At 47.7% G+C, this 21,443-nt stretch overlaps 2 long non-coding RNA genes across 3 annotated transcripts; one reads left to right on the top strand and one right to left on the bottom strand.

Moving 5' to 3' along the window:
* Positions 1-5,652: 5,652 nt before the first annotated feature.
* On the bottom strand, positions 5,653-6,575 carry LOC120680707. Its single transcript, XR_005677780.1, has 2 exons — positions 6,247-6,575; positions 5,653-5,927 (listed from the first exon to the last, which is right to left on the bottom strand). It is a non-coding gene; the product is annotated as an uncharacterized LOC120680707 (long non-coding RNA).
* Positions 6,576-13,833: 7,258 nt separating this feature from the next.
* Positions 13,834-20,831, top strand: LOC120680624. Of its 2 annotated transcripts, none has more exons than XR_005677766.1 (5): positions 13,834-14,331; positions 19,236-19,328; positions 20,097-20,143; positions 20,273-20,361; positions 20,487-20,831. It is a non-coding gene; the product is annotated as an uncharacterized LOC120680624 (long non-coding RNA). The 2 variants fall into 2 exon arrangements; XR_005677750.1 differs by having other exon boundaries at positions 19,232-19,328.
* The last annotated feature ends 612 nt before the right edge of the window (positions 20,832-21,443 follow it).

Raw genomic sequence — 21,443 nt, 5'->3', positions numbered from 1 at the left:
TTCACCATCTCAACACAAAGGAATCTCTATGCTAGTAGATTGTTTCTTGTATCTTTGGTTCCGTGGATTGATAAACCTTGGGGGAATACTCTAAGGGAAAAGCTATACGAACCGTGCGCTTGCGGTATACAAATCGGGGGCGCTAAGGATCGTCAACAGGCATCCTCACGAAGCAGTAGGTGCCGAAGGGGATTATGAAGCTTGTTTTTTCTTCGTCTTCTTTCCTCATCCAAATCTGATGGTATCCGGAGAAGCAATCCAGTAGAGACATCAGTTGACTGTTTGTCGCATCATCGACGACTCTATCGATTCTTGGCAGCGGGAAGTCATCCTTCGGGCAAGCTTTATTGAGGTCAATGAAATCGATGCACATGCGGCACTTGCCATTCTTCTTTTTGACCGGCACAGTGTTTGCCAGCCATGTTGGGTATTTGACTTCTTGGATAACTTTTGCATCTAGCAGTCTCTGGACTTCGGCCTTGACTGCTGCGACTTTTTCGTCTGCCATTTTGCGAAGCTTCTGCTTCTTTGGCTTGATGTTTGGGTTGATATCCAAGCGATGCTCAATGATATATCTGCTAATGCCCCGTAGGTCACTGGCGGACCATGCGAAAACATCTTGATTCTTGCGGAGAAGTTCAAGAAGCTCTTTTTCTTCCTCAGGTTCGAGGGTTGCATTGATGGTTACCATTTTGTCGGGTAGATGTACGTCAAGGGGGACCTTCTTGACTTCGCAGTCTTCCTCGAAGGTTGCCTTCTCGTTGTCTCTCTGCTGCTCTTTGAAGGTAGCAGGCATGGATTCAGTCCGAAGGTTGTGGACATTTTTCTGGCCTAGGGTGTATCCCCGCTCTCTGTCCCATGCAAGCTGCTGGTCCCCACGGATGGTGATGACCCCCGCGGGAGCTAGAATCTTCATGCACAAGTACAATTGATGAACGATAGCTTCGAACTTGTTGATTGCCCCCCTTCCTAGGATTGCGCGGTATGGGTAGGGCATCTCTACCACATCGAAGGTGATGTGCTCTGTTCTTGCGTTGGCCGTGTCTCCGAAGGACACAGCAAGCGACAATTTGCCGATTGCATTCACTCTCTTTCCTCCGAAACCCATTAAAGGGATATCCGAAGGCTGAAGCAGATTTCGGTCGATGCCCATCTTGTCGAAGGTGTCAGAAAAAATGATGCCTGCAGAGCTGCCAGTGTCAACCAGTATCTTGCCAATCCTCCAGCCCTGAATGTTTGCCTCGATGACAAGAGCATCTGTGTGTGGGTAGCTGATGAGGTTGACATCTTCTTCGGAGAAGGTGATCGGAGAGTGTGACCACTGGGTTCTCTTGGTTGGACATTCGGAGACGATGCAACGGACTTGCCTGAAGTAGTCTCTGCGCTATCTCTTGTTCTCGAAGTCCAGGGTGGATAATCCGGAGATGGACATGATCATTCCGAAGGTTGGCAATGCCGCGGGTTGGCCATTTGTGGTTTGGTTTTCTGGTTTTGGTGGGTGGGCTGGGGGTGGTGGTAGCTGCTCTTGTGTTGGTTGAGCTTGGGTGGTGGGTTGACTGGGTTGTGTTTGCGGGTTTGGCTGCTGCTGTCAGTTGTGGTTGTAGTTGTAGTTGAACATGGGTGGGCGGTATGCTTGGGTAAATGTGGGGGGGTGGAACGAATGAAGGTTGTGTGTAGTGTATTTGTTGAGGAGCTTGTGGAGTCTGAGGCCATGTAGTGTGCCCAACTAGCTTGGCTTTTTTCTCGGACTCCATTCAGACCCGTGGAAGTGACAGAATAATTTTTTGGGCTCGCGCGAAGGTCCACGACCTCGGCCCCTTCCTCTGCCGCGACCTCTGCCCCGTGCTCCGGATGAAGGTTGCTTGTCGTTTGAGTGCTTAGGTTCTGACTCTGGCGGTATCATGAAGGGATCGAAGGTTATCTGATCCTCATCATCATGAGAAGGTTCCAGATGTAGGATGAGCTACTGAGCTGGCTGCTATTGCTGCCGTGTTTGCTGTTTGTATTTTTCTGCCTGACGCATGATTCTTCTTTGCTCGACCCTTCTGCAGTGGTCGGCGTCTGACTTCGTGTACTTCTCTGCTTCTGTATAGAGCTTCTCCAGGGTCCTCGGGGGCTCTCTTGTGAGATGAGAAGCAAGCTGGCCAGGCAGGAGACCTTCGATGCATTTCTCGATTGCATCCTTCTCTGGGAAGTTTGGGATTTGAGCCTTCTTCTGCACGAACCTCCGGGAATAGTCATAGAGAGGCTCACAGTCGTGCTGTGGGCACTTGAAGTCTTTCACAGTGTTGGTATTTAGCCTTCTGAATCCCTGACAATCCTGGAGGAGCCTGCCTTTCAGCTGGTACCAGTTGTTGATTGATTGCGGTGGAAGGTATGAGTACCAGTTGGCCACGGAACCTTCGCAGGCCATGACGAAGGACTTGGCCATGGTTGTGTCATCACCTCCGGCCGAAGCGATGGTTGCTTCGTAGGCCATGAGGAACTGGGTTGGATCAGTTGTTGCATTGTACTTGGGGAGCTGTGTAGGCTTGTAGCCGGGTGGCCATGAAGTTCGCTGCAGAGCGACTGAGAGTGGCGAGGTCGGGTCATATGGGAGGTTGACCGGTGATGGCCTTCGGTCTTCATTGTGAGCGAAGGTTGTCTGGTGGATGATGCGGTTTTCTAGTTGGAGGGAACCTTCGGGCGTTTCTTGGTATGCCCTATGCAAATTCTCAACTTCCGCCTCCATTTCTGCTAGTTTGCGCCTGGCCTCAGCTAGCTTGTTTGCCTGGTCTAGTGCCCTCTTTTTGGTGGCGAGCTGAGCTTCGATGTTCCTTTTCTTCATTTCCAGGGCCCTGAGCTTGAGTGCTATCTCTGTGAGTTCCTTGGATTGGTTTTGGTGAGCTTCGGTGTTTTCGATGTCATCAACCAGATCTCCATGAAGAACAGCTTCGTTGTTGGTGTCTTGAATTCGTGTGTTGGCTGCTTCGTGCTGCTCTGCGGTGTTGCTTGTGGTGCCGGCGGAGGCTTTCTTCTTCGCTGGGGCCATCGAAGGTTGTTTCACGAGCTGGAATGGTGGGCGCCACTGTTGGGATCTTAGTTTCTTAGATGCCCAAACAGGGAGCATGAACAGTATGAAAATGGTAATGAAAGTAGGAACTAAATTCTCCAGTAATAGCCAGGAAAATTCCACCCTTTACACTGTGGAGAGAGGGGGCTATTTATACCCCTAGCCTTCGGCCGGGTTTTCCTAAACTACCCGCTTCCAACTCATTTACAGCTCACTTACAACCGGTTTCAGGATAAAATTACAAGGTTAGAGGTGTACAACTCCGACCTTCTCACGTATTCAGGTGTACAAACCCGACCTTCTCACGTATTCACGTTTTACACGCACGCTTGCACCAACCGAAAGTTTTCGTTTCCTTCGGGGAGCTCCGGGGGTCACAGCCCTGAAGGTTCCGTCAACGAGCGATCAGCCGTCACCTTCGGCCCCGAAGGCGATCCTTTTACCCGAAGGTCCTGGTCTTCGAGCTTGCGCTTCTGGACAGCCGTTCATCACCTTCGGCCGAACGAAGACGATATCCTTTGTCACCGAAGGTCTTGGTCTTTGAGCTTGCGCTTCTGTGTGACCATCCGACACCTTCGGGTATGCTTGCCTTCCTCTCGGAGCCCTGCAAACGAGTTAGAGAGCATTTCCGAGGGTGGGGACTTGACCCGAAGGCCCAATCCCCAACAGACAGCAAGCTGGATACCCAAGCACTTGGCCTGCTACATGACACTGATGAGCCTGCTGATGGTGGTAGGACCGGGGCCGTGCTATCGGTACCCCCTTCTGTAGGTGCTGCTGTTGTTGCTGGTAAGTTTGTGACTTGTGCTGATGCAGATGCCCTATGCTCACCATCCGTGCTAGGGGCATCCCCTTCTGTTGGTGTTGTTGCTGTTGCTAGTAAGTTTGCGACTGACGATGATGCATTGTCTTCACCATCCAAGGTATCGATATCCCCTTCTGTTCGTGCTGGTGGTGCTGCTGTTGCTGGTATGTTTGTGACCTGTGCTGATGATGATGCCCTGTCCTCACCATGCATGCTATCGGTATCCTCTTGTGTTGCTGCTGCTGCTGTTAAGTTTGTGACTTGTGCTACTGCTGATACCCTGTCCTCACCATCTGCTGGTAGGACATCATCATCATCCCAGTCCCATACTTCACTTCTACCAGCACGGACGTACTGTAGCTTCTGTAGCTTTGTGATAACTAGTGGCAACTTTACTATGGAGGTGTCTCTGATATCGAGAGTCCGCAGTTGCCTCAGACCACCCATTGAACTCGGCAGACAAGTGACATCTGTACATCCTCGTAGGGAGAGACTTCAGGCGAGGCAGTAGCTTCCCAATCTGCTCAAGGTCACCATTAGTTACACCTACTGCATCCTCAAGATCCAGCACCCGAAGCAGTCTCATACTGATATTGCTAGAGATGAAGAATGACATCCACTTCCCGAAAACAGTCAAGGACCGCAGCCGTGAAAAATCTATGCTCTCAAATACAGTCTTGTCTCTGTCCCAGTTGCTCCTTATGGTGAGGTGTTGTCCTGTACGTTGCGAGTTCAGGCTGCAACTGTTAGTTAAACATTAACTTAGAACTTAACAGGATCTCATCTAGTCTATACAGTAGATCACATTGACTTCACTAATGCGGATTAACATGAGTATTCAGTCCTGTACCGGCGGCCGTGGCGTCCATGGTCGTCGGTGCAGTGTTGATGTGGTCGACGACGAGAGCGGAGTCGGGGACGTAGCGTAGTTGTTCCTTGAGGGATTTCTCGGGGTAGCGGCGTCCTTCAGGGCGCCAGCGGCACTACCCCGGACGTGGTGCTCGTGCTTCCGAGCCTTCCAGCATGCTTAGCGACCGGTTAGGGTGGATTGCGTGTGAATCACGAGAGTTTTTGGGATGGATCAAACCCTATGGGGTTGACCCTCTATTTATAGTCACGCTGTAGGCCCGGGGCCGAGCCCAATGGGCTTAGAGTTTTGCCTCCCGATCACGGCAAAACCGGACTCGGGATTTGTTTCCCGAGTCCGAGATTTGGGGAATAGATATTCCCTCTGATTGCGTTGGTTAAGGGTTGACCGAGGTCAAACTAACAAATCCAACATTCTCCCCCTTGACCGAAGGTCAACAACTTAAACTTAAACTAATGACTATTCGGTCACTGACTTAATTTAAACTAAACTAACGTTCCTCCTCAGTAAGTCAGTAAGTACCAGACCAATGCGTCATCAGCAGCACAACGGCATACTGGGACAACATTACCCATAGTCTCACCGAGAAACCTTGTCCGAACTCTTATTCTTAATTGGGGAAATTTAATGGCCCTGAACCAGGACTTGATCCAGGCTACCCACCAGACCCATGCCTAGGACATTCTTCTGAAAGAGGATTGGTGGTAGACCTTTTGTGAGCGGATCCGCAATATTTTCTTTAGTACTTATATGCTGAATCTTAAGTGTATTGTCCCGGTTTCTATCTTTCACGACATGATACTTAAGATCTATGTGCTTAGAAGCACCACTTAGTTTATCGTTTGCGCAAAAGAAAACTGCAGACTGATTGTCGCAGTACATTGTGATAGGTCTCGAGATGCTATCAACAAGTCTTAATGCCGGTAAAAAGTTCTTAAGCCACACTGCCTGTCCCGTGGCATCATAACATGATACAAATTCAGCTTGCATTGTAGATGCAGCCGTTACACCTTGCTTACCACTTCTCCATGATATCGCTCCCCTTGCTAGTGTATAAATATAACCGGAAGTAGACTTCCTGTCATCTTCATCACCAGCAAAGTCAGCGTCAGTGTAACATTCAACCTCAAGGTTATCAGTTCTCTTATATGTTAACATGTAATGTTTTGTGCCTTGGCAATATCTTAATGCCTTCTTAACACCTACCCAGTGAGCCCATCCTGGATTAGACTGATATCTGCTTAGTATTCCGGCTGTAAAAGCCAAGTCTGGACGCGTACAGACTTGCGCATACATCAAGCTTCCAACAGCTGATGCATATGGAATATTACTCATCTTACTTCTTTCAAAATCATTCTTAGGGCACTGACTTCCATTTAGCTTATCGCGCTTCTGCAACGGAACAGGTGACGTGTTGCACTTATCAAGATTATATATTTTAAGCATTTTCTCAATATAAGCTTTCTGAGATAACCCTAGTACGCCGTGGGCTCTGTCTCGGTGTATCTCAATGCCAAGTACATACGAGGCTTCACCAAGATCCTTCATATCAAAATGAGATGAGAGGAAATTCTTAGTCTCATGCAACATGTTCTTATCGTTGCAGGCTAACAGTATGTCATCCACATACAGTATTAGAATTATTAGTTTTCCACCCTTGGCTTTAATGTAGATGCATCTATCTGCATCATTTTCCACAAATCCGAATTTCTTAATAACTTCATCGAATTTGAGGTTCCACTGTCTGGACGCTTGCTTAAGTCCATAAATGGATTTCTTTAATCTGCATCCCATGTGTTCTTTACCTTTAATGGCAAAACCTTCCGGTTGCACCATATAAATTGTCTCATCTAAGTCTCCATTTAGGAACACAGTCTTAACATCCATCTGATGTAACTCCATATCAAAATGGGCTACGAGTGCCATGACAACTCTGAATGAATCTTTGGTAGACACAAAAGAGAAGGTTTCGTTATAATCAATCCCTTCCTTCTGTGTAAACCCTTTAGCTACGAGTCTTGCCTTGAATCTTTCGATCTTCCCTTTGGAATCACATTTGGTTTTGTAGACCCACTTACATCCTACTGTTTTGATTCCATCAGGAATTTCTATTAAATCCCAGACCTGATTAGAACTCATAGATTTTAGCTCCTCTTCCATGGCTTCAATCCATTTAGTGGAATTCTCACTTTCAACTACCTCTTTGAATGTGGCAGGGTCGTTAATCTTCCCAACATCATACAGATCCTCACTTAAATATGTCTCATAACAGTCAAGAAGAGCTGGTTTCCTTGGCCGAGTTGACCTTCATAATGGTTGTTGTTCAACTGGATGAGGAACAGGTTGAGGCCGCACTACTGGCGCGACTGGCGCCTGTGCCTCTGGAGGTGGCGCCTGAGTCTCTGGAGGAGGTGGCGCCTGCTCCGCCGTTGCTGTCACTGTGCTACTCATTTGAGGAATAACTGGTGGTACAAACTGATATACCATCATAGGCTCTGGAACTATTGGATTGGGAAGCTCAACCTGTAGTTCTTCGAGACTGATATCCATCTTTGGAAATTCTTCATTAATTCCCAAATCTTCTAAGAATTCAGCCTGTTTGGTCTCAACGAACTTAGTGGAGCGACCAGGACAGTAGAATCGATACCCTTTAGACTTTCAGGATAACCAATAAAGTGACAGCTCACAGTCTTAGAATCTAATTTCTTATGATGTGGATCAAATAGCTTAGCCTCAGCAGGATAGCCCCATACTTTTTAATAATTCAGAGACGGTTTCCTCCCAGTCCATAATTCAAATGGCGTCTTGGGAACTGACTTAGATGGAACCCGGCTAAGTATATGAGCTGCTGTTTTTAATTCTTCCATCCACAGCTCCACAGGCAAGCTAGAATAACTGAGCATGCTCCGTACCATATCCATTAGCGTACGGTTGCGACGTTCAGCAACTCCATTTTGCTGTGGTTCTCCCGGCATGGAGTATTGTGCTCTTATGCCGTTTTCTTCTAAGTACTTGGCGAATGGTCCCTTAATCTGACCATATTGTCCAAGTTTACCATAATATTCTCCACCCCTATCTGATCTTACAATTTTAATGGAAGTGTGTGCTGTTTCTCAACTTCTTGTTTATAGACTTTAAAAATTTCTAGCACATCTGAACGCTTACGAATGGGGTAGATATGTCCATAGCGAGAATAATCATCAGTAAACGTTATAAAAGAATCATAGCCATCTACTGATGTCACTGAGAACGGACCACAGATATCTGTGTGAATTAATTCTAACACGCCCGAACTTCTAGTAGTGCCTTTCTTAATAGTCTTAGCGTATTTTCCCTTAATGCAGTCAATGCAGCAGTCTGAATCAGAGAAGTCTAACTTGTCAAGTATTTCATCTTTAATGAGACGTTCCATTCTCCCCCTCGAAATGTGGCCTAAACGACAATGCCATAATTTCGAAGATGTCTCATTAAATCGCTTACGCTTATTCGAAACATTACTGACATTCATTACAGAATCATCATCAAGAGAGAGCATATAAAGTTTGCCTTGCCTGACAGCAAGACCCACATTTATTGAATTAAACTTTATCACACACTGATTGTTTCCAAACTCACAAATATGACCCGAATCATCTAATGCTGAAACAGAAATTAAGTTTCTCTTTAAACTAGGAGCATAAAGGACATCATCTAAATTAAGCTGGAAGCTGCCCGGCAACTCTAAGTGGAAGCTTCCAACGCCTTCAACTTCAACTGGAGTCCCATCAGCCACTCTTAGGCTTCGCTCCCCCTTTCTTATAGTTTGGATTGTACAGAATACCTGTAATGAATTAGAGATGTGCACAGTGGCACCTGAGTCAATCCACCAAGTATTAGGAGAAAAATCCGCTAAGAATAACTCAACAATGAACGAAACAACATCACACTTACCTTGTTCTTTCAGCCATTCCTTGAAACCAGGATAGGCTTTCTGAAGATGCTTGGGTGAGTCACAGAAAGAGCACAACATCTTGCCGCCCTTGGTCTGATGGCGCTTGAACTTGTTGTTGTTGTTCTTGGGCCCAAAGTTCTTGTTCCCAGTCTTCTTATACTTACTTTGGCCTTGCTTGCTGCTGCCTAACTCATGTTGATTCTTAGGAGTGCCTGAAATGCTGAGGTTGCCAACCATGTTCACAACATCCTTCATCTTTTCAGTCTTAAGCCTTTCTTCTTCTTCAACACAGTAGCTGATCAACTCACTGATAGACCAAACAGTCTTGTTGGTGTTGTAATTAATCTTAAAGGCAGCATACTGTGGAGGCAGTGATGTCATGATGAAATACACAAGAAAACCCTCAGAGATCTCCATCTGCATTTCCTTAAGCCTGTTAGCCATGTCGCACATATTGAGGATGTGCTCCCTTATGCCAGACTGACCATTATACTGAGAACCCACCAACTTCATGATGAGTGTACTAGCATAAGTCTTAGATGAGCTCTTAAAATTCTCCTCAATCTTGGCCAGGTACTCCTTAGCATTCAGATCAACGCCCTGAGCATTCTTAGTGGGGATGGCGCCCTTGATGCTAGCACTGATGGTCTGCATCATAACCATGAGAGCCATGCGATCAGATCTGTCCCACTTCTCATTTGGAGCTGTACTAGCCCTAGCAGCAGGCGCAGCAGGCTTATCCTCTCTCATAGCAACATCAAGATCATTCCAAGCCAAGCATGTGATGACCTTGCCCTTCCACTCATGAAAGTTTGCACCGTTGAGCAGCTCAATGTTGTTCAGATAGGAGGCCACAGCATTGACATTAGTAGCTGAAAATAAGATCAATTAAACTTAACTTAGTAAGCATATACAATGAAATGCAAATAAAAGCATGATAATAACCCTACGTTGGTCTGATTAAAAGCATGCAATAAAATTTCAAAATGCATCACCGTTGGGGAAAGCAATTGAAATTCATCTTAATACTCATGATTAAAACAACGTTAGTCAGAAATAGTCACAAGTTTACTCTAAACAAACTTCTCGTTGGTTCCATTTATTTAGAGGCATCTCAAAGTATAGTGGTGGAATAAACTTATGAACATGAATTAAACACCAACTACTTAAAATTACTCATGCAATAGCTTAACTGAAATTAATGCAGAAATAAATTGAGCTTAATACTGAAAATGAACTGAAAACTGAGAATAAAAGAAAAATTTGGCCTGAAGGAGAAAATGGCCTGCTGCGGCCCGCTAGCGCGCAGCGCACCCTAAAAGCGCGCGCGGACGCGGCCTAGCAAGCGGGGAGGCCCAGACTAATGGCGGCTTAGCGGCTTAGGGAGCGCGCGGCTTAGCGCTGCAGCCTCGGCTCGGCTCATCGTGGCGGCTCGGGCGGATGGCTTAGGTGCTACAGCTTAAGCGGCCCATTTGCAAAGCGGCCCGGTAGCGGACGAGCGGGCCGCTGATTCGGCCCGTTCGGCGCGCGCCCTCCCCCTTCACCCCTGAGATTGATCTGAGTTGTTGGCTCTGATCTAACGGCTGAGAATGTTTTGGGCGGGGTATATAATGCCGAAAAATCAGGGAGGAGGTAAACCCTAATTCACTTTCTCCCCCTCCCCCCGTGCGCTAGGGTTAGGGCGGCGCCGGCGGTGCCGCCGTCCGCCGTCCGGCTCGGATCCGGCTCCCTCCCCGCGCGCTCCTTCTGCGGAATCTAATGGCTGGTGCTCCGCGGGCCCTCTCTGCGGCACTGCGTGCGTCTCGCGCACGGGCCACAGAGGAGGTTCCGCTGGGGCTCCAAGGCCGGCGGTCGGAGCTGCTGATGCGCCGGCGAGGGGCATGCTGATGGCACGGAGGCGGCGCTACTGATGCGCGAGGGTGGCGCGACTGATGCGCCGGTCGACTGTGCGAGTGTGACCACGGAGCTGGCACCGCCGCGCCAAGGCGGACGGTGAGTGGGCTACAGTTCCGGAGGCTCGCCGGCGACCACGCGCGGCGGCAACTGATGCCACGCGCGGCCACTGACCATGAGGTAAGCCTCTTATCTTAATCTGAGCTTAAACTGATCTAGGGTTAGGGTTTGGGATGGGGTTTTGCGGGATTTTGCGTGTGTGTGTGATTCGGTGTTTCATGCAAACTTCCCCTTTCTGAGCTTTATCTTAACCCTAACTTAGCGGATCTAATCTAAAACATGATGAAATGCTTAGAAAAATTTAAAGAACTTACAGATCTAAGCTTGCGGAACTTACTGACTAACTAAAACTTATGGATCTAGTATGGTTAACCGTACTGACTTCATGAAATTTGACTAAAACGTGAAAACTAGATCTAGGCATCACCCTTTTCTTAACTGACCGAACCATGAAATGGATCTAAGTAGACTAGATCTAGGCTAACTGATACCAAATGTTAGTTAAACATTAACTTAGAACTTAACAAGATCTCATCTAGTCTATACAGTAGATCACATTGACTTCACTAATGCGGATTAACATGAGTATTCAGTCCTGTACCGGCGGCCGTGGCGTCCATGGTCGTCGGTGCAGTGTTGATGTGGTCGACGACGAGAGCGGAGTCGGGGACGTAGCGTAGTTGTTCCTTGAGGGATTTCTTGGGGTAGCGGCGTCTTTCAGGGCGCCAGCGGCACTGCCCCGGACGTGGTGCTCGTGCTTCCGAGCCTTCCAGCATGCTTAGCGATCGGTTAGGGTGGATTGCGTGTGAATCACGAGAGTTTTTGGGATGGATCAAACCCTATGGGGTTGACCCTCTATTTATAGTCACGCTGTAGGCCCGGGGCCGAGCCCAATGGGCTTAGAGTTTTGCCTCCCGATCACGGCAAAACCGGACTCGGGATTTGTTTCCCGAGTCTGAGATTTGGGGAATAGATATCCCCTCTGATTGCGTTGGTTAAGGGTTGACCGAGGTCAAACTAACAAATCCAACAACAACACCCCTCCAGTGCAAAGACAAGGTTATCTTCCATTGGCCGTGAGATGATGTATTCATGGAAGAAACCATTGATTTGACATAACTCCTTGCTTGGTGACTGCTGCTGGATTATGCTCAAGTTGATGAGCTGAGAGACGAAGTTTTCCCCATTCTCCTCAGAAGTACCACTGTAAGTGTCCCTGCAGTAACCCTCTGCAATCCACCGCCACAGCAAGCGCCGCCGCCTAATGTCCTTGTCAGCAGAAAAGATTGACAGATAGAAGATACATGGCTTGATTGAATCTGGGCAAGCATCAAAGTAGGACTGCATCCAAGAAAACAGGGTCCTCAAACTATGGAATCTTGGTTCCGTCTCCAATGTGCCCATAAAGTCGTCACTCAGAGACTTCAACACCGTTGTGTCTAAGCTGCAAACTTCACCTATGGCAGCTATTACTTTGGGCAGCCCAACACACTTGGCGACGATACATTGTGGTAGCTTCATCTCTTTATGAGTTCATTGCTTACCTTCCCAAGCTATCTACAATTGAAAAATAGAATTTGTAAATCATGCTAATTGAGTACTAAAATTAGAGTTTAAGCTAAAAGAATGTTAAATTCAAGACTTAAGTTGAATTCATCAATCATCACTGACAGCAAATTCAAGGTTTAACACTTTAACTGTCAGGATTACCATTTTAGGCAATGTTTTTTGGGGACTATTTTAAATTTTAATGAGCCAAATCGTGCAATAAGTCTCTTTCTTGGAGAAAGTAATGCAATTAGGTAATCAACATGAACTAGGATATAAAGATTTTTGGATTCGTTTAAGAGTGTCTTCAACAGGTGGCGAGATTGCTAGCTTTTTTCAGTAGGAGGGCTGCAGAGGTACCCCCGGTGCCAGCCTCGGGGATCGAACCCGACTGCCGGCATGAGAGGGGGATCAAGGAGCCACTCGAGCTCGCTCGCTGACGTTAGATTTCTTGCTAACATGGAGGAGAGAGAAGGTGGAAGGAGAAGTGAGCCGCTATGCTCGCTCAAAAACCAAGGCCGTATTTCTCTACACTATTCTTCACCGCCCAAGCTCCTCTAGGTCCTGGATGGCGGGTCCCCGCCTCCACTTGCCAAGCCCATGGCGGATGTCGACCGCAGCCACTTGCGAACAAAGCATGTATGTCGCGGGTTGAGATGTGACCGGTGTCGGTGATGTGGAAGGAGACGAGGCATGCGGTCGGTGACATAGGAGAGGAGGTTGGTAACAACATAGTTGAAAAACAGAGGCGAGGTGGTGGGCGGAGATTTGGAGGAACAAGATAAGGGAGGAGGGGATGGTGAAGGAGAGGTAGAGTAAAAAGAAATTATTGAGAGGCTACGGAAGTAAGGAGAGAGAAGATCAGAATAGAAAATACCTTAGAATCTATAAGTTGAGGTGGCATATAAGAGATATCAGGTAGCTATTAATATCAATTTATCATTGGTGACACCCTAACATGTAGCCATTGTGTAGAAATCTTTAGGGCCCATCTTGAATAAATTATATGACTATATTCTTCTCTCTTTGCAAATTTGATATTTGATAGCAATGCATGGTACCTAGCTTGCGAGTAATAAATAATAGAAGTGTCAGCCACCCAATACAAGCAAATATAATAAGTTGATGTAAGCAGGCTGCAAGAGTTACAACATTAGATTTGTGTTGAAGTGGAGGGGCGAGAAGATGAGAGAGAAGAAAAATAGGTTGTAAGCTAGTTGCCAGCTGATGCACAGGTTTTCCAGAAATTTTATGAGGAAGCAAGATGAGCAAGGCATTAATGGTCTAGTATAAACCTACCCAACCATTATATAGGTGTGTGCTGTTAGGCTATTTTTAGGACAGTCTAAGTGTACGATTTCATAGCACTGTTACCAAAACTGCCACACCAAATTTATATCGAAATGAAACTATCTCTATCAGTGCACAATTTCACTGCATAATTTCATAGATGGACTGTAGTATTTAATTATTGAATGATATTATGATCAAATGTGTTATATAAAATAGGTGAAGACTTCTGTCAGACCAGCCGTATTTTAATTCTGTAAAACGGCCGGCTCTGTCTATTGTCGATCTTGGATCTGGGCCCATCGTGTGCGCTTCCAGCTCACATCAGCACTATTCAGTGGTCTTCCCTTCCCCCGATCCAATTCTAACCCCATCTGTCTCATTCTCCATTTTATTTCCTTTCAACTCTTCTCTTCCCATTGATAAAAAAAACTCTTCTCTTCCCAGGTTAAAAAAAAACTCTTCTCTTCCTCCTCTCAAAAAAAGAAAAAAACTCTTCTCTTCCCAATCCAGAGCAGCGGCATAGGGAGGCAGCTCGGGCTCCGCCGGACGACAACATGCGCCGCTGTCAGCGCGACGGCGGAGGCTTATGGGCTGCAGCAGCGGATCGAGATGGTAGGTGGAGTTCCACGGGGAGGATCTCGTCCCCAGCATGACGCAGGCCTGCGGGAGCAGCGGCTCAGTGCGGGAGCACGCGGCTCACCACGGTGGGCAGGCGCGGATGGAGGCCTCGATGGTGCTGGGATCCCGGCAACCGATGCGCGAATCGAGGTGGGGCTAGTGGCTGGCGAGGTGTGCGTCGGCACACGCCGAATTTCCATCTCGAGGGTCCTCGGCTCCCATCGTTATGCCGCTTGCTCCAACCTCTTCTGCCTCCTCCTCGAGTAATTCTCCACCCTTTCCCACTTTTGTTGATTAATTGTTGGTTCGTGTTGCTACTTTGTTTGGATGGATGTCCTTGGTGGTTTGGATTTGAACCAGGCGAGCACAGTTAGGATCGGAAATTGGGTATGAATTCATACAATGGATATTAAACTCCTAAAATTCTTAACTGGTACTATTAAAATGTGTACTTAATATTAACTAAAATGCGTACAAGAGATACAGATACATACATGCAGTTAACTCTATGATTTAGACAAGAAAATCTGCACATTGTGTCGGCAATAGCACGTCACATGTGCTACTATTTTCTGCTAGGCAATAGTTCATTTTCAAATATAGGGAGAAAAGTCTAATATTTGTACTTTGTTAAGCAACAATACTATACTTGATTAGGAAATCTAAACTATAAAAAACTAAAACAATTGAAACACATTTTACCAAGATTACTCTACTCACCCCTCTCACAAAGTACCTCTTTAAGGCTCAATGTAAGCGCAAAATGTTTGACAGGAGACCTGGTGAACTGAAAACCATCCTCCCGCCCATTCAATCGGGAGGCCACGCTAATTTGTTTGTCAGAGCATCTCCAAGAGTTCCTAATATTTTCTTCCCAAAACTTGTTGTTTGCCAACTCCCCAAATAGATATGGGAAGGCAAAAAAGAGTCTATCTCCAATAGTTCCCTATTTTTACTCCCAAAAATGAGAAGTTGTGGCCCCACAAGGATAATTCCACGAGAAACTTCCATGGCTGATGGACATGGCTGGCAGACAGGAGCTTCTTGCAAGTCAGATTGCCGGTGATTTAGGGCATGAGAGGGCTTGAAATTTGGGGGAAAAGAAAGAGGACAATGAGAGGGTTCTGTTTTACCTCTTACTTGCGCCGGTGATGCACTGTGGCGGCTGGAATTGGTGCGGGAAGAAGTGGCGGCGGGCGCAGTCCATGGCGGATAGGCCAACGGCGGCGGCGGCCACACAAACTAAACCCTAAATCCTAGAATGTGGAAAAAACCAAGAGAATGGACTAGATACATGGCGCAAAGGAAGCATGGCGCGAGGAAGAAGACGGCACGACAAAAAAAGTCGCGAGGGAGGCGCGATGGGGAGCGACGGAGGCGTGCGTATTTTTACGCACAAGGGAACCCAATTTGCCAATTGTTAGGAGATAGGGAATTAGGATTGGGTTATTATTGGAGAGTGGTTTTTTGCCTTTTTCTAAAACAATAAGGATGGGGAAGAGAAATAGGGTACTCTTGGAGATGCTCTCACCGCGGCGTTCTTGACCCTCCCTCTGTACCCGCCTCCAGCGTGAATTCCTGCCATATCGCCACGCCTGCCTTCCATGATTGCAGGGTCGAGATCCCTCCCCTCCCGCCGCGGCGTTGCTCCCCTTCCTTTCCCTCCTCCCTGCGCCAGCCCTGCTCCCCCACCGCACACCCCTCCTCCCTTCCCTGCTCGGTCCCCTACGCGGAGCGGTGGCAGGGCCGACGCGGCCGTGGGACGGCGGGGAGCGTCGCAGGGCCGACCTGTGCCCCTACCCCGTCAACTATGCCTCCATCCTCCTTCTCCACCGCACGCCTGCTCCCAATCCCTGCCCTCCGCAGACCCCATCCATCCTGGAGCGCCGATCCGTCCATGAGGCCATGGCGTCCACGCGCCGGGGACTGGGGCGGCGGCGGGGGAGTGGACGGCGTTGTCCGGCGCGAGCGCGTGGCGTCCCACCCGGCGAGGCGGTAGGTGCGGGAGGGGGGGAGGCTGGAGTGCTCAGAGGCGGTGGCGGGGCCAGGGCGGGCGCGGCGGAGGGGGTGCAGCCGGCGGAGAAGGGAGGCGCCGAGGTGGTGGGGCGTGGCTGCGGTCGCGTGGGCTCCACCGCCGACCGGAGCGCATGGTGATGTTGACCAGGTCGCAGCCAGAGCGGGCTGGCTGGCGCGTGGCAGCGACAGCGGTGGGGCCGCCGCCGTTCAGCTGTGGCGCGGGGTAGTGGGGCCGGCTGGTGGCAGCGGAGGAGGCCTCCGCGTCCATGGCGGCAGTGGGAAGAGGAGCAGCTTAGGCCGGCCGCACCTCTCCCATCCCATTCCCCCCGCCGCCGGTAGAGTGGTGCAAGGGCTCAGCCGCGGCGCTCGGCGTGGATCTACGACCGCTGCGCGGATTTGTGGCGGCGGCGCACGGAGAGGCGCGGAGCGGCGGAGCGGAGTTAGATCCGTGCACACCTCCATGAGGGTGAGCAGCAGCCGCCGCCGCCCCGCGTGGAACCCGAACCCAAGCCTGAGCCCCATCGCTCCAGCGCCACTTCCTCCTCGTCTTCTTAGGTGCGTGCGTCGCCTCAGCTCACCCAATCGAGTCTGCTATCCGGTTCCTTGATACTGCCTTGTTGGTCAAAAGAGGGTAGGGATGATGGGATCGGAGGCCAGAGCTCAGCCGCCTCCTATTTGCTCCCGCCCACGGCCTTGCCCCCTCTGTCGGCTTATCTGGCCATCTGCGGAGTGCCGTGGTCTTCGCCGCTCCTGTGGCCAGGGCCATGGCATCGCTGCCGCCAGGAGGTAAGTGATGATAGTATAGAATAGCTAGCTACATGTATGTTTGAACTGTCACAAATGGAGGCTTAATGTATTGATAGAGGCCCAAAGGGCAATATATATAGAGTACATGAGACACCCCAAACCCTAGAATAGGTGAAGTGACTAAACTACCCTTGACACATATATAGTGACTATAATACCCTTAACACCCCCTCTCAAATGCAACGTGAATGCAATGATGTTGCATTTGGAGAGTTGACACTAAGCACTATACTAAACATAAACATGAAAATGAAAATGATACATCCAAAGTCCGAAATTAAAGATGTCGTCGAAGCCTGCAACTCTTGAACATGTCGATGTAGATGATGCTCCTCCACAAGAGGGTATTACCTTCACAACCATACTTCAACGAATAGCCCGAGTCTTCACAAACCAGTACATCGACTCTTCAACATGAACCTTGCTTTGGAGACTTTGAACTAAGTGACCGACGAGATTAGTGATGCGCCAAATCGAGCCAAATGATAATAGAGATAAACCACATCTGCAAGACGGCATGCTGTGGTACTATCGTGTTGATGACTAAGACGGCCACTTGGTGATGAAATGTAGCAAGAAGGCTACGAAAAGGCCAAATGGCAAAGATGCATCAACCACGACGATGAAGATGGGTTGCCACACATCATGGCAAACCCGAAAAAGAAAATGAAAGTGGCTGATTTGGCAATTAGAATGTAAGCACGCAAGGCTTCGACGAACTAAAGTTGCAATTGGACTTGGATAGACAATGGTTTAGATGATATACTGGCACAACATGGCAATATACTATGGATAGGCAGCAGCAAGCAAAAGCAAACTATGGATGGAAGTGGCAGCAGACAGCAGTAAGCACACGCAAAAGATGACAATTTCAGGTGGACTGAGATGCAGGTGGACAGAGGAAACCAATGGCCTCAAGACAGCAGAGTAATATACCAGCGCTACTCCAATCTTGAGCAGCAGGGAGAATAGGCAGCAGACCGGCGGCAAATGGCCGTGACGGGCGGCGTGCGGGGGAGCCGCGACGGGCGGCGTGTCCGTGACGCGCGGACGGCCGCGCAGACGATGCGAGGATGAAGACGGCCGGCGGTGGAGGCGGGGATGACTGGATCTGCGAGGCTGGATGGCAGCGGGATGGCAGGGATGGCCGGATCCTCGACGGGCGGAGACGAGGCGTAGGCGGAAGTGGAGGTGGAGCAGAGCCGTGACGGTGGCTGCGGACGGCTAGGGGTGGTAATGGGCCATGGCCCTAGTGGCCTCTTCACAGCCAATAAGGCTCTTAAATTTTTTAGCTCAAAATTATATAAAATTAGAGCCCGGCCCTTAGATTTTCTAGTTCAAAATATTGGGCCCTTTTACCACCCCTACGGACGGCGTGCAGACTGCACGCGGGCGGCCGCGGACGCGGGAGGTGGAGTAGAGCCGCGACAGGACGACAAGCCGCAAATGCACGGCTGGCGCAGCTGCTCCCGAGGAGCAGACGAACGGAGGAGGACGAACGACGCCAAATCGAGGCGGTGCGGGTGAACAGACAGGCCGGCCGTGGGAGGAAGACAGCGGCCACCTCCAGCAGCCAGATCCGCGACGGGCGGCCAGGGAAGGGGCGGACGGAGAAGGCCGTGACGGGCAGCACCAAGGGCCCGCGTTGGCGGCGGCGGATTTCCCCTCCCGCGGGGCAGATCGACGAGGCAGGCGTGGAGTGGACGGATGCACCGGATGAGGGAAAAAAATGGATACTCGCTGCTGCTCTGCTGCGACTCAATCTACGAAATGCAAATGGGTTTTGGGGCCAGAGACTAGAGGAGATGCCGCCCCCAGGAGCAGGATCGATGCTCCCAGGGGCAGCGCAGCGGGGTGACGAAGGGTGGCGGACAGATCGAAACCTAGACGACGGTGGGGCGGCCGGACGCCGGATACACTGTTATTTTTTAAATCCAAAATTCAATCATCTGTATGCTGAGGTGTATAGGCGACTGACTGAAATATATGCTTTTCTCTCAACTGTGAGCACATTGTGTGATAGATGCATCAAATGGTACTGGCTACTGTTGAAAAGAGTGTATGTTATAATCTGAATATTTGGCAGGTCACTTTTGGCATTGGAACTGCAGTTAGAGTTTTATATCATTCTTGTAATTGAAGTGTACAAACTGCCACAATGAAGTTGTGACATCTAGGTGCCTAAAAGTTTGTCTTTTCATTCATATACTCTAAAAAGAATCCTTAAATCTATAAGGCGTTAATGTTCTCTTCTAAGCAGCCAATTTCTTATGGTTGTTTATTCTGCCAACCAATGAATAATGCATGATTGTCTCTTTCCACATTTATTTTACTTGCAAGGTAGCCGAAGAACATCAAGGTGAGGACCTGAACATCATGCCGTAGATGTTGCAAGCTCGAGGAGGACATTTGTTTTCCGTGGTTCTCTCTCTCTTTAGTGAGTGTTCTCTCTTTCTTTATAATCCTCCTCTTTCTTGTACAGTACTGTACAATATAAATTTTCTTTTTTTAATTCAGTTCAAGGGAGTATTTCCTTTTGTACAAGATAATGATTTATTTGACCTCAGTTTATCATTTCCTTGCCAAAAAAATCATTTGCAGAAACCTATCACAATTTACTACTATTTTTTTCTGGATCAGCTTTGTACCCTGTGATCTGATCCCGTTGCTTCTTAGAAAGGCAAACTGTGCTGCTATTTGTGTGATTTTTTCCTTGTATACCAGACTGAATCTTTAATTTGTCAAATTCTTTATTTGTGACCTCTACATCGGTACATCCATATCCATACTAGGTCAAGACAGACCTATTTTTTCGCAATATATAAGGTCCAAACATGCACTTTTGTTAAGCTGATATTTTTCTTGCCAAACTGATTGCACTCTTGAATTTCATGAGAAAGAGCTAACAGAGGATTTAGATGTGTAGATGTTTTGAAATGGAGGAAAACGGTTTTAGTGCTAGAGGCCATGAGGGATGGCATTGTTCATCTACTTTGTTCTTTTGGATTCAATTCATGGTGAAGGTACACATCGGCCTCCCTGTCTACTCCTATGCTTCTCCATATTTAAAATAAATATGCTAAATTTTATATTCTGTATTTCTTGCCTCTATATACATGTTTCCATTAAAACTTGGTTGAGATATGAGTATCAGCTTTCTTTGGTGAGAAGCTAATTTGTGTCATGCTGATTCTCAATTCTGTAGAGCAAGACGCCAGACAGCTCTAGGCGAGCCCTGCTGCCACAATACAGGTGTGCCTTTGCAATCTTGCTGCGACTCATTCTTTATTTTTATAGCTTGAGAATGCATTGGTTCTTGCCATCTTTTTTTATATTTTTTTCTCAGCACAGAATAAGAGTGCATTTTGTTCTTCCAAGCAGCAAAGTGCTTCATGGAACCTTTAGGACTTGAAGGAAAAGTGGGGAGGACTGCAAGCAAGGGGAGCAAAATTGAACACGACCGCGAGGAGGTATGCTATGCATGCATACTGTTGTTTGTTTAGGATGATTTCCCATGTTTAGATGCGTCAGATGATAGAGTCTGCAAAGCAGAGTTACAACAACAATTTTTTCATGGAAATTTTCATAATTGCAGCATGGCAGATTTGGAAACAGAGAAACGGTCTTATCTTTGAAAATCGCCCTGCAAGTCTCAACAGTTGGAGAAGAAGTTTCAAGGATGAATGTACAAACCAAGCAGTTAGATTCAAAGTTACCCAAAAAAACATCTTTTTAACTTGGGTCAATAGCTCTCTTTAGTTTTCTCTGCCTCCACCTGTTCTCTGGAGCTCCTCTGATGTACAGTCTTTTCTCCTCCCTCTCTCTTTAGCTTACATGGGCTTTAAACTACTTCTGTAAGTATTTCCTCTTTGTGTTTTGAGCTTAATAAAGCTTTTTTTCACAGCGGGGGCCTCCCTCGCTGTGTACAGTTCAAAAAAAATGTTTAGATGCGTCTGTTTTTTTATTTTGCCTGCAACCACATATGTGGTGTCCTGTTGGCTGTATCCACAGCCTATGATTTGGGGATTTCTTCAGTTCTACCATTTTCAAAATTTTCTATGCAAAGTCTACCTCAGGTAATAGCTTTTACTCCTAAATCTCCTATTTCTAAAACTGAGAATAATATAGTTCCCAACATGGTGGTACATATTTTTTAATCCTTTCCTATTTTCCTTTAATTTTATGATGAAAATCTTGATTCTTATTATTTACCTCAATCATGGAAATGTCACATGTGGTTGGATAGTCTATATTCCTATTGGTTAGGAGATAAAGTTGTCTTTTAAACATTGTAATATCTATTAAAATTGTGTGATGGATAAGGCACTGGTTGGTTGGATGTGAGCTCATTTTTTACACAATACTTTTTTCTATTTGTTTTATTTCGGTTTGATGTCGTAAGCATCCAGTGAATAATCTAGAACACTTCACAAGTTACAACCACAGACTATGTAAACTTTGTTTTCAGTACGTTGTCCATGGTCATTTTGAGAATTGGTTGGCGTCCTTCTGATATGATTGGAGATATGTTCTGAGATTATGAACATCATCA

The sequence above is a fragment of the Panicum virgatum genome, chromosome 1K (assembly GCF_016808335.1).
Source record: "Panicum virgatum strain AP13 chromosome 1K, P.virgatum_v5, whole genome shotgun sequence".
NCBI lineage: Eukaryota > Viridiplantae > Streptophyta > Magnoliopsida > Poales > Poaceae > Panicum > Panicum virgatum.
Note: the sequence above shows the minus strand (reverse complement) of the source record. Positions and strands in the feature narration are given on the sequence as shown.